Genomic DNA, 12,409 nt, shown 5'->3' with positions numbered 1-12,409 from the left:
ATCAAATAGCTTAACACCAAACTGCCACTTCCTGAGTAAAAGCTGAATTCTTGCTGTTCTGTATGGCTGCTTTCATCCCTCCACACCCACAATTACCCTGCCTGGCAGGCTGCATGCACAAAGAGGATGATATTGACTATTTAAATCCTGTTGCAGGGCAAAAAACTTGGTTTGACGCAACTATAACTATTAAAAATTTATTTAGGATGTTTTAAAAATGTGCAGTTCACAAAAGTGGGAGCTGTAACCAAAAACCTGTGGATTTGCATTTGATTTAATCAAGACAACATTGGTACAAAAATCTGTTTAAACAGTCTGTTATTGGAAAGGATGTGGCCAACCACCTGCACTAAGTTCACATTCTGCTCTGATTTGCAGTTGTCAAAGGAAGATTCACTCAGTGCACAATCCTTCACTGCTAGAAAGTAATCTCCAGCTTCAGCAGAACCAACTGTTAGTATATTTCTCTGTATCAATGCTACAAACATCCATCTGAAATACACAATGATGGTACAAGACAAAACAGGGATCAGATTCTGGCCAGGCTGGACCAAAAAAAGCACATGGTTAGTATCAAAGATGTTTCATTTTTATGGAAAATATTGGAATGTTTACTATGTTACCAGCACATTTCACTGCAAATGATGGCAAGCCTCTCCAGAAGCAGCTCCACAGCCCTCCTTACCCCCTGCCTCACACCCTAGAAAGCATCTGCTACACTTTGTAAAGAAAAACAAAGCATTTCAAACAACGCAGCTACAGTACTTGAGGAAAATTCAGCATCCAGAAATAGCAGCTCCAGGGGAGAGACAAGATGTCAAAATCCTAAATGTCATACACATCTGCAAGAAATGGGAACAGAACACATCAGTATCACAATGCAGAGAGCAAAGCATGCAGGATACTCAGCACCAAGTCTTAGTCCTCCTTCAAAATACAGAGGTGCCACAAGACTCAACAGCAGGGTCCTAGGACCCCAAATCTGCACAAAGAGGGAAAGCAATGCCTCTCTTAAGGGCTTGTGGTGTTTGGAGAAGGAATATAGCATAAGCTGCAGTGTCAGATCAACTTTTAGGTACTGTGAGCAGTAATCATTAGGTTCACCTTAAAATATATTCAAAAGTATTTCAGTACAGTTGGAAGGAAACAAAGACTATATAAATGGTGGCCCCAAGTTAATTACAAAAATCTGAGCAAATGATTTGCAGACAGTAGGATAAGGATCTTATCTGGCCAAAGAGGATTACCATGAAGGGCAAATCAAAACAAAAAGGACAACTGGGATTGCTTAGCTTTGTGGGAAAGCCAGTACACTGCAGCTTTCCAGCCTGTGGCTGGCCAGAAGGCTGCTTCCTACCCTAGCATGTCCAGTAACTTTACACTCCATCCACAGAGGCAGCTTTTCTTTGGTGAAAGAAGTTAAAAGGCTCATGAACAGAGGGGAATTCAGCACAATCAAAACTGCAGGGATTTCATTTGGTGGGCAGATGTTGAGCTTGAAAACGTCAGAGGTTGCATGTGGGCAGGGCACACCTGAACTGCCCCTGCACTAATCAGTAACTGCTGAAACTCCCACTGACCCAGGCACAGGGGGATCACCCCCTCTGTTCTTCAGCTGTCAACTGCTTTAATTCCCATTAAATCTGAGAACTTCACTTTCAGAAGGAAAGGGCTGTAGGAATTAAGCACAATTACTATGAAATTCTACTATTCAGAAGTCCCATTATTTCTTGTTTATTCAGGCAATAGGTAAAAAGGAGCAGCAGTTGGGGAGTTTTCAAAACAGTTCAGGAAACATAGATATGTACACAGTGTTAAAAAGACTCTGTTACTAAATTCCCTAGTATGTTTAGAACATTATTTTTGGGCTCCAGATGGAGAAAGAAACTAGCGCCAATCTGATTCAGCAAGATACATGTTTCTCAAGTGGTCCCTTTTACTTCTCTGGGCCCATTCACAAAACTAGAGTTGGGAATGAGCCAAAGAACTCTGCAGAATTAAAGGCAAGGTAGAAAAACAGGAAACTGGAAGACTCTCGTGATCAAAATCTGAAAGTTACCCACCAGGGGAAAATCCACAAGGCTGCTGCACAAACTGTGCTTATTTACTCCTTATATATTGCCTGTTTAACCAAACTAATGAATCTGCTGTATTATCACACAGGTACTAAATACCTGGATAGGAATTTGAGGAGATAAATTGGAGCTTACTGAGTGTGCTAATGGCTAAACTCACTAGTGAAGGTTCATCAAGGTACATCTCTACTGCACCCTCAACACTCATGGTAACACTGACACCCACAAGAAACTGGGCTCTGCTCTTCAGTCTGGCACATCCAAGTGGACACTTTATGCACCACATTCAGGTAGTTAAAAAGTGTTGACCACTTCTGGGAAAGCTTCCATAAAGATTTGGACAAATCTTTATAGGAGTTCTAATACAAGTTAAGCAAGTGCAGTTTACTTGCTGGGGTAAGAGAAGAGGGACCCAGAATCAAGAAACTGATGAAGGATGCCTTGTATTATTGTGATGTTAAGGGAGGCTGCCTAAACAGTCATAAACAGTGGGAAAATCCAGGATAATAAATCCAGGATGAGTACAATCAGTATGGAATAACGAACTAGTAGTTAGGTTGAACAGCTTGTTTATTTATTTAACAAAAACTTTTTGTGGGAGATGTTTATTTTCCTAAGGGTAGCTTAAAAAATAAGGGCATCATTAGCACAGTGGGACAGGGAGGTTCCCTTCAGAGTGCTGCCCTCACTGGTCCTTAGCCTCTCTCAAGAGAGCACTGTCACAGAAGCTCAGGAAAAGAACAACAGCAAATTTCCCTTCTTCATAAAATCAGGGTTTCACCAAATGGATGCAGCTGCAGGATTTGTCAGTAATCAGGTAATTCTTCACAGAAGATACATCACATTCTTTGTTAGTGTCAGTATCATCTTAAGCTGCCACTTTTCCCTCTTTGCTGTTAACCAGTGACAATAAATCAACGATATTCAGAGGCTGCAGTTCCACAAGAGAAGAGAGGAATGTGGCTGCAAGCCTGCTAATCTTGCTCCACCAGCCAGAGCAGAGGATCAGTTAAACAAGGCTGCATGTGGATTTTGACCAGATATAACAAACAGCTCCTTTCTCTTTTCCATTTGGAACAACAAAAGAGAAGCTGTGAGCCATTTCCTAACATTTATCAGATCACTCTGGAAACTCATTTTCTCTGCATATTTTCAGGGGAAAGAAAAAGAAGGTACTTTATGCAAGTGTTGCATCCCAAAATAATGCAACCAGCCTTGGTTTTGCAGGATAGTAGCACCTTCTGAGCTTCTTTTCTGAAGAGCCCCACTTTGAGCTGGCTTTCCTGCTCCTATCACTCAGTCTCCCATCCACACCAGGGAGATTCCTAATTAGAGGAAGAAAAATCACCAAACCCTTCTGGTGTCCAGTGGAGTCACAAGTTCAGCTCAGAGCAAGCCAGCAAAAGGAAACAACCAAGCAGTGTGAGGAACAAGGAGTCCACCCTGAGGAGCCACCACAGCTGACTCCCTGTTGAAACACCACCTACCCATGGAACCCATGGCCATAGTCTGTCCTAAGATTCATTTTGATTGAACCAAATCCTACTACACCAAAATCTACAGAGAAGCAAAACAACAAACTCTAAACTGATACACAATCAGGTAATAGTCCAATTTTTATGGATAAGTGAACAGCAGGAATCTTACAGCCTGTATCAGAAACAAGAAGTGTTTCCCAACCACCTTCTTGGCCAAGGGAAAAAAAAATTACTGATGAGAAATTAGGCAAACAGTCTCCTGTTACTGCTAAAAGGAAATGGCATTTGAATTTCATTATTATAAGAAGAAAAGCACAATTTATCAGTGATAGTCACTGCAATGCACAGATTGTTGCTGCAATCAGTAAAGTCCATCCCAGTCAAAGGCCCTATAACATGAATCCAGCCCCTTGCACTGCTTGTCATTGTCTCCACTTGCCTCTACTCCTTCCCTGGGTAACACAACCCAGCTCTCTCTGTGCTTTGCTCCAGCTGCTTTTCACAACAGCCAAGGCAAAGCATCTCATTCCAGCAGCCCCTTCCAACACCCAGTGCCCAAACCACAGAACAAAGATCTGCTCCCCTGTAGATCCATTACCTGGCAAAACCACCCTGCAAACAAGGAATGTGGAGTTTATCCGAGCCCAGCTCATCCTCTGCTTTCCTACCTCCACCAGCACACTCTGATTGTGTAATCCTGTTTCTCTCTCCAGGAAGCTGCATTGCAGCAATAGCTGTGGAGTAAAAACAGGGCTTGCTTTATACTGGAGCTGACAGGGGAGAACATGATAGGGAATGGCAGCTCAGTCCCTACAGGTAAATCCCATCCCTCACACCCACAGCTCAGTCCATACAGGTAAATCCCATCCCTCACACCCACAGCTCAGTCCATACAGGTAAATCCCATCCCTCACACCCACAGCTCAGTCCATACAGGTAAATCCCACCCCTCACACCCACAGCTCAGTCCAGACTGGTAAATCCCATCCCTCACACCTGCCACAGCTCAGTCCATACAGGTAAATCCCATCCCTCACACCCACAGCTCAGTCCAGACTGGTAAATCCCATCCCTCACACCTGCCACAGGAGTGGCAGTGTGCTCAGCTTTGCCTGAAGTGATGCAGCTGTTAAGGATGCAGAAGTCATGGCTTTTAGCCTGGCCACAGCACCCTGTGGCAGGATTACCCTCTGGCCTGTTGCCATAAAGCATCTTATGCCTGAAATCTTTCCAGAGCAGTTTGGTTTGGTTTCTAACAGCTTTTTTACCTGTCATTTCTCTAATTCCCACAGAGGCAATCATTTATATACTCAGATATATCCAGTGAGAGCTCTTAATAACGCTTCAGTACAAACTTACTACCTCCATCTTACTCCCAGTGTCCTAATTTTTTTGTGAACATCACAACATCAATATGAAGCAAGAAGCTTGCAAAAAAATGTGTAATTCCTGACAGATGTGGAAAGAGATTTCACAGAGAAGAACAAGATGGCTGGTTCCCATTATTTGAGAAGGAACCTGACAGACAAATTGAGAGGAAACATAATACAAACAGAAAATATCACTGCTCTTAGGTTACACCAAGTTTATTTATAATACTTAATTTTCATTATATTTATGTTACTTATGCACATTTCTGTAGTACTGCCAGACCAATTAAAACATATGAGTTGATTTCAGTTGTGTTTGTTGTCAAGAGATGCTGCCAAGAACCTCCACACTTCATCCTTCACTAAAAGAGGAAGCCAAAATTGGCATGCTGTGGAGATGTTCAGAGCCTTTAATCAAAATTGAGCTTGATGAGTTACAAATACAAATGAGGGATATTATTCTTTCCTTTCCCTGCAAACTAATTTTCTTTTCCTGTTTTCCTCAGTGGCTTCTGAAGCCTGTATTCCTGCACTACCTCATTCAGAAAGGAAAAGGCCTGGAAGGGCAGGAGGTGGTATCTCTTGTGAAAAAAAATCTGTAGGGTTGTTCATTTGCTGGGAGGAAAGAGGAAGAGGAAGGGGTCATTTATATTGAGAGTACAGGCAACAAAGCCACCATGAAATCAGCCAGCTCTGGGTTAGAAATTTCCAGGAGGAACTTGCTGCCCTGTGCTTTGCCCAGTGCAAGACTTACTGATAGAACCTGGATGCTTTAAAATTGAGCCAAACATCAAAAATAGGACATCACAAAAACATCATCACTAATTTATGTGTCTTCCCAACACCCAGTGTTCTGTTGTGTGAGAAACCAGTGATGAAACCAAGGTTACAAGGGGAGGGGGGGAAAAAAAGCCCTGAATAAATCCCAATACCCCAACAAACAACTAGAAAGAAAACCTCGTGCTGGCAATCCACACTCTTGGGTAACATTTTTCCATGATTCCTGTAAACATTCCACCCACAGGTAGGCTGTGTAGTCCAGGCTGAGCTGTCCACTGACACCACAGGCAGGGCAACACCTCTCCCACTGCTTCCCTCAGTTCACCCCATCCCCTGCCAGCTTCCCTCTCTACACGAGCAGCTCCTTCCCCCAGCAGGACAGTGGATGTTCTGCCATGCCTCCTGCAGAGCTGTAATGGTCTTCCAGGCAGAAGCATCTGTTTTTAGAGCTGACAGGTAGGACTAAGAGCTCTTAAAACAGATGTGAGACACCATAAACACAAGGGCTGGAAAGTGTGGGAAAAGCAGTGGAAATGGAGAGCACATCACCCTGACACTGTGGGCAGGTGGAAGGCTCCAGGAGAGGAAATGTGGTGCTCCTGACGTGCAGATGGCAGAAGAGATGAAAGGAAATGCATGAGAGAAGCTCTGATCCCAATTCCAGGATCACCCATGGTCCCAAACACAGCCCATACAGCTGGGACAGTGACACAATCTGTGGGGAGCAGAGAGCAGACTGCCACAGGAACCTGAACCCAAAGCTCTCCACTGACCCACAAAGGCACTTCCAGGGAGCCAGCACAGACTACAAATGCACCAGAAGCCAAAGGAGTCTGTGCTGGCTTCTCCCACACCAGCAGCCCCCTCCTGAGGCAAAGGAACAGCTTTCTGCCTGGGAGGACATCTCAGGGATGCACTCCCAGAACAGTCTGGGCTCCACCAGCTGCGCCACCTTGGAAAAGGCACAGAGTCACAACCCAGGGTTAAACTGGATTAGTGTATTCTAGCAGGTGCCAGGTCAGGATTGCCCAATTTCTCTGTTATCCAGACAATTGTCAAGGTACTTGAACTCTCCAGGTTTCAAACTTCAGGCATTTTGAGGCCATTGCTAAAATATTCCTCAGTAAAACAAAATTATATATAGGCACAACAGCTGCAAAGCAATGTATTTTCATTTATAAAATTAAAGCTGAACTTTGTTTGGAGACAGCAAGGGAAATTCCTTCTGGAATAAGGTATATTTTTAAATGTTTGAGATAAGGGAAAGCTGGAAATAGGTTTAGAAGTTTTTTCTACTCTCAGAATCGCAACTAAACCAGTAAGTTTGGCACTTTATCCTGTCACCTGGGGTGTATTTGAGACATACTGACTTTTTACATGAATTGTTTAGCAAGCTGCAGAACATGCCCCAGGAACACCAGCAGAACTAGATGTTAGTGTTTAAACTGCCAGGTTTCCCAAGAGTCACAAGAAGGTAAACACTCCCTGCCAATGCCAAGCTGCATTTCAGGAAAATTACAAAATGTAAATGGGAAAGTCACCAAGTCTGAAGCTTTATTGCCTTCAAAGTGCCTTGAACCTTGCCACAGGCATTCTACAGTAAACTGCCTTTCAGCCAGAGCCCCAAGCTGGAGTTTGATACAGCACAAGCACTTACCACACCAATACCTTATCTCCTGCATAAAAACTGGGAGAGGTTCACTGAAATAATGGCAGAAGACATTACAAAGTGTGAAAAACTAAGTTCACATTTCTTCAAGCTGACAGCATTCACTTACTAAAGGCAGTACTTTTAGCTGAATGACTTGAGTGATTTCTCACATCAAACAGGACAGCACAGCTTTATCATTTTATAAAAGTTGAGTCCATCACTAGGGCAGACCTGTGTCCTGGACACTGCTGGTGCCATAAAATCATTCCATGACTGTCCAGCCCTTGCTAGGACATGCACCCATTTCCACAACAGAACTGATGGCTGTAGAAGCTGTCACACACAAAATTCAAAATACTCCAAATGCACAAACTAGGAAAAGGAAACTAAACTTCATGCTGCAAAAAGTGGGATTTCTTTCATACCCTCCAAAAATATTCTCCCTGCTGCAAGTAGATGCACCTCTACTGGACAGCAAGAGAGACAAGCTTCTTCTTCCACACAGCCAAGAGCTGCAACACATAAGCAAGGTTCCTACCTCATTCTTCTGCTGAATTTCTAGTACTGGCTAAACGTGGAAAATGAAGAGTAAAATAATTTGTGAAAGACAAACAATATAATACAAGGATACACTACAGAACCTTACTCCCACAAATCAGAAACCCACAGAAATAGTTTACAACAATATTCTCTGTTTTAGACACTTTGCTTGCTTTGGAAAACCCCCAGAATACTGTTATTTTTGCACAAACACCATATGGCTATGAAAATATCACTTTCTCTGTTTTCCTGGACCATAGCTGTCATTTCAGGCAACAGGACCATCATCTGATAAAACAGATCACAACATCCAGAAAACCAAGAGGGGACAGAGGTGGTTTTCAAGCCACAAAACAGTGGCTGGAGGAATTATCTACTTTTAGTTGGTAGCAGCTCTGACCCCTAAGGCAACCTCTTCTATACATAAAGAAGAGACATTTGAAAGCAGATCCATCTGTAAAAAGAATAGGGTGTTTTCAGCCTCTGGAAAGATAAATCTGTTACATAACTTTTAAAGCATATCCATCCTTCCACAGGCAATGGGCCCACAGTGATAATTATCTGTGTGGTGGATTCTTGGTCTTTAAGCTTCACTGCTCCTGATGTGTCATTTTTGCATTACTTACTTGTACTTTCACAGCTCCCTACACACCAGCACAGCTGCTTTCCTTCTGATGGAACCCAGCTCTTTCATGTTAGTTATTCTTTCAATTGGCATAAGACACCTCACTATTTGATTCAGACTTATCACTATGCCTCAAAAACTCTTAAGAGCTTAAAAAGAACTGCAAAAGAAGAACAGGCACTACTGGAAATGCCTGCTTGAACAAAAGTGGTGCACACAGATGGACAAGGTGCAACATACAAGGAGGAACAAAAACGTATTTGAAAACAATAATGATGAGAAAGGTCTTACATGAAATCTGAGAATTACTCAAAATCTATTTTCCTTCCTGCTCCCTCTGACAAAGCAAAGCCAAAAGCAAAGGAGATTTTTCCAAGTTCAGAGTCTCCATTTGATTTCAAGTTTCTGGTATACAGCCAATCCAGCAGGATTTAAATATACAACTGGGTTGTATCTTTACAACAGAGGTACAGCAGTGAGTGCCACGCTGATCATTCAGCACCTACACATACTGCCACTCAACAGCCTTCTTTCCTGAGACACTTCCACAAGCTGTTTTCATTTGGGTAAGAAAGGAAGGGAATTTAATTTGTGATTGAAACAGACAAAAACTTTTAGCAGTGTTTCTGGAACGGACTCTCAATCCTAGAATTCATGAAACAAAGCCTGTGAGCCAAGAACCAGATCCAACTGGCCTTAGAGCAGCTGTGAACTCCAGTCCTGTGAACCCTAATAACTCCTGAAATTATGAGGCTAAGCAGCAGCACAGGTACATCATGACATGACCTGAGCTGTTTTAATTCAGGCCCAACCCTCAGAACAGAAGCCCAGAGGAAGACTCTGCACTCCCAGGGCAGGAGTGGTGCCTGTGCAGCTGCACCTGCCCACACAGGCAGCTACAGCTGGGCTGCTGCCACCCGTGCCTGGGGGCAAGGAAGGCATTGGATATACTGCTCTCTAACTCGGCTGTTCAGCAGCACACCACACAGTCAGGGCAAGGGGAACCACCTGGAGACCCCCAAACTGGTGGTTTGACCCCCAAGAGCTGGTTTGCATGAACACAGACATGGCAGGCAAGAATCTGAATTCCTCCCTGCTTCTGAAAAAATCCGGATCAGGATGTTCTCCTTTCCCAATGACAGCACAGCTGCCAGCAGGACACCTACTGATTTGCTTGGTGTTTATTTGCATGCTGCGCTTGCTTACTGCCTCTGGGCATAAATATCCAATTTTATCCACTTATTTGACTTTACTTTGTGTTTGGATGCACAAGACACCTCACTGTACAGTATGCCTCTGAGAGTGTCATCCCTTAGAAGACTAAAGGCCTAATGAAAGACTAAAAAACAGTTTTATCACATTTTCCCACACATAATTTGCAAGAGGTCAGCCTGTTTAATAGCAGCACACACGTACTGACTCAGGTCTCCATTTATCTGCAGATCTCTGAATCACTGTCCTCTGCACTCGGGGTGTCCAGGAGGAGGCACACACAGACTGCAGACACAGAAGACCTGAACACTGATTCCCAGTCCACAAGGCTACCCAGCATGTAACTTACAATAACAGCCTTCCCATCTGTACTGTCAGACCAGTGATGTCTGAGGAGTGCTTTAAACACTACGGATGAGAAACACTACAAAACCCAGATATTACCCTTCTTTGCATACACTGTGTTTCAGTATGGTGAGCTGTGATCCTGCATTTCAATCACTGACCTCCAAGTCTCCATTTGTAACTCCAGGCAGAGAAGACAAACTGCCCCTAGACAGAATTTGCCCAGTAGTGACACTACAGAAAAGACAATTGCAACAACAAAAAAAAACAAAACAGTGCAACAAGCACTGCAAAATTACTAATTCAATTTATAACACAATAACCAGATTATAACAGGATTCAATAGGTAATTTCCTTACTTCAGAGCATCCAGAAGGTAACCCTACTATTACCCTCCTTTTATACCACTTGGCTTTCAACCTTTACCAGATTCCTTGCTTCAAACTATAAGAGCAAAGACCCTTTTAAGAGCCCATATCCATCAACTGTGCCTTTGAACTGTAGGGCAAAATCCAGTATTTGTAAGCCTGAACATTCATTACTGATTACAAAATTACTTGGAAACCTCCCACTGTAGTTCAGTTTCCTTGTATATCATTTCCTTCTCTGTTTATTTCATAAACAGGGATGGAGAATCACAGAGGCAAAAGCCAAGCCAGGCAGGGGCAAAGCTCTGGCTGAAGAGCCCCGCGCCACTTTAAGTGCCTTAAGGGAAGTGATGCTAAGGATGTATCAAACCAAAGCGTGAGGTTTGGCTCATGCTTGAGTTCTGCATCACCAGCACCAGCTGGAAAACAGGAAACTGATAAGCCCAGCTGAACCCCAGCTGAAGTGCAGCACCAGGCCTCCACCAACACCATTACTCAGCTGCCTGCAGCACCTCAGCCAGGGGCGCCCTCCCCGCAAAGGCAGTGCCGTTGTCCCCACGGTACGCAGCTGCTTTCTTTGGTGCCCTCGCTCCCCTTTCCCCCCTTTCCCCTGCCGGGCCCACCCGCCCGCCGCGGGTGCCGCTGCCGGCGCACGGAGCATCCCAAACGCGCCTCCCGCTGCGGCCGAACGCGCGGGGAACGACGAACCCTCCTGAGCTCCGCGGACCCCAGGGCCCACGGGGAGGGCGCCGGGCCCCGCCGGGCACCACCCCACGCTCGGCTCTGGCGTGGCAGGGCAGGGCCCCCGAGGGGCAGCATGGCACCGGCCCCCGCGACCCCCGCCCGCCAGCGGAAGCCCCGCGGTCGCGGCCCGCTCCCGCAGGGTAGGGGACCCGGCGGAAGGGCACCGCGGAGCGGCGGGGACGCGCGGCTGCCCCGGCAACGCGGCACCGCCGCCCGCGGGGATGGAGACGGGGCCCCGCGGGGAGTCCCGCTGCCGGGCGGGAGCGACGGGCGGCGAAGGCAGCGGCCCGTCCGCTGCCCCGCGCGGTTCGGGCGCTCACCGGGAGGTGCGGGCTGCACGTCCTGCGGCGGCCGCGCCGGGCTGCGCTGGGCTCCGCTGCGCTGGGCCGGCCGCGTCCCGCCGGCCCCGCCACCGCCCGGCCCCGCCCGCCCCGCCAGCGCAGCCAATCAGCGACGCCGTCCGCAGCCCCGCGCCCGTCGCGGCCAATGGGAGAGTGCGGCCGGGGCTCGCCCCCGGCGGGAGGGGCGGGGCTGACCGGACCCTCAGGGACGGCGGGGCCGGGGCGGCGGGGCGGCAGGGCGGCAGGGCGGCGAGGCTCGGGCCGGCCGTGACCGTCGGCCAGAGCCGCCCGCCTCCTGCTCTCCGCCTGCCCGCCTCCTGCTCTCCGCCTGCCCCGCGCCCCCTGCTCCGGGAGCCACCGCAGCAAGGGCAGCGGGGCCTGTTTCCTCCATCCATCGTGCACCCGCGAGAAGCGCAGCGGAGCCTCTTCCCAAACCGCGCTGGGAATCGTGCCTGCGCTGTTACAGCTCCACAAAGACCCACTGTCCTTTCCTTATTGCTACTTGGGACATATTTAATTTAGCAAAGGCAGCAATTGAGAAAGTCTTTTGTCTTCTAACTGTGATAAGAAATTCAAGTTAAACCTAGTGTTATGTCAAACTCCGAATTTAAAACCCACATCTTCACCAGCATTTAAGCCTGTCGTAGACAAAACTCGGTTTTGTTGTGGACAGTAGCGGTCTGAAGCAGCTCAAATCTCATAACGAGCTCTTCTGCTCAGTTGCTGCTTGCTTCTGCTACAGCAATGTTGTATTTGCAGGCACAATGCTGCCCTTGAAGCTCCAGTAGTAAATATTATTATGTACCTCATCTTACAGAATTCATGTCTCATTCACAGCCTTGTTTTTCTTCAAAACCTAAGACCTGGTTACAGAAGGCCA

At 46.4% G+C, this 12,409-nt stretch overlaps 1 protein-coding gene across 3 annotated transcripts in view; it reads right to left on the bottom strand.

Moving 5' to 3' along the window:
• Positions 1-11,605, bottom strand: part of ABAT (4-aminobutyrate aminotransferase) — a 48,733-nt gene extending 37,128 nt beyond the window's left edge. Inside the window, exon 1 of one of the 3 annotated variants that reach the window (XM_030229904.2) lies at positions 11,509-11,605. The gene's annotated coding sequence lies outside the window, so the exon portion shown is untranslated. Of the gene's footprint in view, positions 1-4,151; positions 4,216-11,508 lie in introns of those variants that run through there. The other 2 variants (XM_030229905.2, XM_018916033.3) reach the window with 2 other exon arrangements.
• Between the last annotated feature and the right edge of the window lie 804 nt (positions 11,606-12,409).

The sequence above is a fragment of the Serinus canaria genome, chromosome 14 (genome assembly GCF_022539315.1).
Source record: "Serinus canaria isolate serCan28SL12 chromosome 14, serCan2020, whole genome shotgun sequence".
In the NCBI taxonomy this organism is placed as follows: domain Eukaryota; kingdom Metazoa; phylum Chordata; class Aves; order Passeriformes; family Fringillidae; genus Serinus; species Serinus canaria.
The sequence above is the reverse complement of the archived record's forward strand: the minus strand, read 5'-3'. Positions and strand labels throughout refer to the sequence as shown.